This window comes from Triticum dicoccoides, chromosome 2A (assembly GCF_002162155.2).
Source record: "Triticum dicoccoides isolate Atlit2015 ecotype Zavitan chromosome 2A, WEW_v2.0, whole genome shotgun sequence".
NCBI lineage: Eukaryota > Viridiplantae > Streptophyta > Magnoliopsida > Poales > Poaceae > Triticum > Triticum dicoccoides.
The window spans coordinates 206199808-206205161 of record NC_041382.1 but is presented as its reverse complement, the minus strand read 5'-3'; positions in this window follow the sequence as shown (position 1 = coordinate 206205161).

Genomic DNA, 5354 nt, shown 5'->3' with positions numbered 1-5354 from the left:
GACGCCCGCGCCCACGGTCCGCACCCGCCGCCCTGCCACAGTCGTCTGCGGCCACCTCCACCCTCGCTCGTCGGTTCCCCGCACCGTCGCCCCGTTTCCGTCCCGCAGTGGCCCTGCTACTGCGCCGCGCCGGCGCGCAGCCCTGGCCACCAGCGTCCCGCCCTGCTAGCCGGCTCTCCCGCTCGGGCGATGCCGTGCCCGATCTCGCCCCTGTCGGCCGCCCGCTCCTGGAGCCCGCGCTCATCCGCTACCGAGCACCCGAACCCGATAGGCCCCTATGGGCCTATGGCAAACGGGCCCCGCCCCAGAACGTTTATAAAAAAAACCAAACAAACGGAATTTAAGATAATAATGATTAAAAATAAAAATGAAATTAATTAATTAATTTATTAATTAGCGAATTGATAAGTTAATTAACTCTATTTAGTGATCTAATTAATTAGTTAGTTTAATTAAACGGTAATTAGATTAGTTATACCCTAATTAGAATAATCAGAGTATGACAGCTGGGTCCCACACGTCAGATTGACCCAGTCAACTCCCTGTTGACTGCTGACGTCATGCTGACGTCAGCATGCACTATTCTGGATAATGTTAGAATTAAATAGTTAAATAAATTCTAAAAATGATTAAAACTTTAGAAAATCATATAAAATAAATCGTAGCTCAGATGAAAATACTTTCTACATGAAAGTTGCTCAAAACGACGAGACGATTCCGGATACGCAACCCGTTCGTCCGCCACACCCCCCCTAACTTATCGAACTCGCAACTTTCCCCCTCCGACTCCTCTGCCCGAAAACACGGAACCCCGGGAATACTTCCCGGATGCTTCCCCCTTCACCGGTATCACCTCATACCGCGTTAGAACACGTCTAGCTCTGCCTGTTATCCTGTTATGCACTTGCTTGCTATGTATTTACTGTTTCTCCCCCCTCTTCTCTTCGGTAGACCCCGTGACGATGCTGATGCCCCAGTTCGACTACGGAGTTGACGACCCCTCTCTCTTGCCAGAGCAACCAGGCAAGCCCCCCCCCTTGATCACCAGATATCGCCTATTCTACTCTATACTGCTTGCATTAGAGTAGTGTAGCATGTTACTGCTTTCTGTTATACCTATTCTGATGCATAGCCTGGCCTTGTTACTACTGTTGTTACCTTTACCTGCAATCCTACTTGCTTAGTATAGGATGCTAGTATTTCCATCTGTGGCCCTACATTCTTGTCCGTCCACTGTGCTATACTATCGGGCCGTGATCACTCGGGAGGTGATCACAGGTATATACTATATACTTTATACATGATACATGCGGAGACTAAAGTCGGGTCGGCTGGTGGAGCACCCGCGAGTGGATCTTTGTGGCGGAGCGACAGGGCAGGTTGAGACCGCTTAGGAGAGAGGTGGGCCTGGCCCTGTTCGGCGTTCGCGGATACTTAACACGCTTAACGAGATCTTGGTATTTGATCTGAGTTGGCTACGAGCCTATACGCACTAACCAACTACGTGGGAAAGATATGGGCACTTGGCGTCGTGGTATCAGCTGAAGCACTTCGTGACGCCAGCGACTGAGTGGCGCGCGCCGGATTGGGACGTAAGCCTGCACTTGTATTAAGGGGGCTAGTTCTGCTTTCGGCCGCGTACGCAACGTGCAGGTGTGCTATGGGCGATGGGCCCAGACCCCTGTGCGCTTAGGTTGAGACCGGCGTGCTGGCCTCTCTGTTGAGCCTAGGTGGGGCTGCGACGTGTTGATCTTCCGAGGCCGGGCATGACCCGGGAAAGTGTGTCCGGCCAAATGGGATCAAGCGTGTTGGGTAAGTTGGTGCACCCCTGCAGGGAAGTTAATCTATTCGAATAGCCGTGATCTTCGGTAAGAGGACGACTTGGAGTTGTACCTTGACCTTATGACAACTAGAACCGGATACTTAATAAAACACACCCTTCCAAGTTCCACAGACAACCCGGTGATCGCTTTTCCACAGGGCGACGAGGGGAGGATCGCCGGGTAGGATTATGCTATGCGATGCTACTGGAGATGCTACTTGGAGATGCTACTTGGAGATGCTACTTGGAGGACTTCAATCTACTCTCTTCTACATGCTGCAAGACGGAGGTGACCAGAAGCGTAGTCTTCGATAAGACTAGCTATCCCCCTCTTATTCTGGCATTCTGCAGTTCAGTCCACTGATATGGCCCTTTACACATATATCCATGCATATGTAGTGTAGCTCCTTGCTTGCGAGTACTTTGGATGAGTACTCACGGTTGCTTTTCTCCCTCTTTTCCCCTTTCCCTTCTACCTGGTTGTCGCAACCAGATGCGGAGTCCAGGGGCCAGACGCCACCGTCGACGATGATTCCTACTACACTAGAGGTGCCTACTACTACGTGCAGGCCGCTGATGACGACCAGGAGTAGTTTAGGAGGATCCCAGGCAGGAGGCCTGCGCCTCTTTCGATCTGTATCCCAGTTTGTGCTAGCCTTCTTAAGGCAAACTTGTTTAACTTATGTCTGTACCCAGATATTGTTGCTTCCGCTGACTCGTATGATCGAGCACTTTTATTCGAGCCCTCGAGGCCCCTGGCTTGTATTATGATGCTTGTATGACTTATTTATGTTTTTAGAGTTGTGTTGTGATATCTTCCCGTGAGTCTCTGATCTTGATCGTACACATTTGCGTGCATGATTAGTGTACGATTGAATCGGGGGCGTCACACCCACTAAAGCCCGCCGAACATTTACCCATATAAAAACCTAACCCTAACCCCCCTCCTCTCTCGGTCTTCCACAGCCCCTCCTAATTCCCCATCGCCGCCACCCACCACCTTCCCCTCCCCCCTCCTCTGCTAGTGCCACTCCCATCCCATCCATCTTCCCCCTCCCCTTCGCCTCCACCTCAACCGCTCGACATTGGCACATCGCCGCCGCCTGCACCCACCAGCCACCTTGCTCATGGGCTCGGCCCTCTCCCCCATCCTTTCCTCACGTTCTCTCCCAGAACAGATCGAGTAGCCGGTAGCCAGATCCGCAGCGGCCCTTCCAGTGGCCATGCCATGGAGCTCATCCACTAGGTCCCCTCTTCTCCCCGCTCCTCCCTCCCCTCCTTCTCTCACTGATTTGATTTGATTTGGTTTCGCAGCTGTGATTCAATTTTGTCAAGTTGGTGATGTTGCTGCCTCGAAGGACCTGCCGAAGTGGAGAAGGAGGCCCACCGGCGCCATGGGCTAACTAGAACCAAGTCAAGACCTCCAAGACACCATCAACCTCTAGCCCACATTAGACGCAACTCCTCCCCTGTAGAGTGAAAAGGTCTTTCTTCTCCTCCCTGCAACATGCATCTCTCTTTTGGTGAAGATAGATCCCATATTCTAGTTACGGTTGTACAAATTCGTGATATTTCTGTGATTAGAGTTAGTAGAACAATTGAGGAAATCTCATGGTGATTATGCATATGAATCCATCCTTAGAAAGGATGACAGTAAATCTAGTCTGATGAGCTTGATTCAGCTAGTTATGGGATGAGCTTCTTGTCTGATTATGAGCATCATTTTTTGTTCTTACTGTACAATAGTAGTATGTTTTTTTACGTGGGTCACACATCTGTTCTTCTACAGCTCATACCTAAACCCTACTCTAGCAGCACCACTAGCAGTAGATCATGCCCAATTATGTCCCAATTCTAGCACCAACAATTTCATAGCAACCAGTGGTTATGTATGTATGTATATTTCTTAAATGCTAACATGTTCCTAGATGAAACTCCATTTCTCTACTCTGATGTTGATGTTGCTGAACGGAGACCCTCGACGGTGCACAAAAAATCATGCTTTTTTGTGCACTTTGCTTCGATCTGGTTGTGTGAAGAATGCCAGCCATGGAGAAGCTGCTGCAGGGGTTAAAGGGTCAGGTGAGGACACCTGGAATGCAGCTCAACATCACTACCATAAGTTCAAGTCCCCTGTACCGAAGGTGACTTGTCTCCTCGATTCCCTCTCCCCTGTTTGTTGTGATTCGGTAGTTGTGCTTCGCTGATGTTGTTTCCCCAACAGAGATCATCGATGACGACACATAGAAAATCATGACAAACACCAACAAGTTTGTCAAGGTGACGACTTCTTTTGTCTCTCTCTCAACAAGATTTCCTCAGTTTCAAGATTCAATAGACAAGTTTCTTGTTTTGGTGGTATTTCACCCGCAAACTTTTAACATCAATAATGGCATTTACCTAGGAATATCATTCAACGTTGATTACATCTGTACATATTAATCATGGCTCTAGAGTAGCTGTGATATATTTGCTATTATTGCTACAGTCATTTCTTTTTTTGATCATGGCATGCATGTTCGCTCCTTGTGTATTTGGAGATAAGAGTAGCGGATGGCAACCTTGTCTACTTTGGGAAACCATTGATTCTACAACTTGCACATCATGATTTCAGTTAAAGGCATGCTTTTGGATTTTTGTTGTGCGTCTAGAATAGCAGTTCCGATGTGCTTTCTACACATATTTGCCTCATTTATTAATACACCCAGATATTTTTTTTATGAACTTAAACAAATTATCAGGACAAACGTAGTAGAAAAATTACAGTATGAAGGTCTCCCCACGTCATGTAAGTGAACATTGAGAATAAGTATCTTATTTAGCATTATTGTTTGATCCTTTGTGGATTATGATATCTCAACTACCACTTGAAAGTATATTTGGTATCAATATTGTTTTTTAGACTTGTGATGTTAATCAATCTCGTGTCACTAAGATCTGTAAGCAATTATCAAATAAAAAGGAACAAGTGTGTGTCAATTCAACAAATATATGAATTTTTGGTACCATAAAATTAATAAAATATGTTCCTGCACATCAAAATGTCTGAATCTATTGAGTAATTGAGGGTTGAAGGGAGGAAAGGAGAGTGGGAGTGGGGGAAGTTTACGTGACGCAATCGAAAATGGTAGACATGCCTTGTCAAGATATGCACATTGTGAAATATGCCAGCTGGATTGTTATGCGTTTTAAATTCAAAGGGTGTGAATAGGCGTGGAAAGGAACTGAGAACATGGATCTGTATGGCTGAGATAGTGTGTGGAGTGGAAGATTTATTTTTTGACAATTCCACCTAATGTGCATCAGTATCCTAAAAATATATGTTAGACAAGATAGGTGTTGAAAAACTGGAAGATGTATGAACAACTAGAAATTAACTAGTGTATACAAAAAATAATTATGGTCCTCGCAACGTCCACCACTGAATATATCTGCACATTTCTGAACCTTGATTTTATATAAAAACAGTCCAATTTATCATCTCTCTTATGTCCTTGATTTCACTATGACTTACTCTCTTTCTCTGATTTCT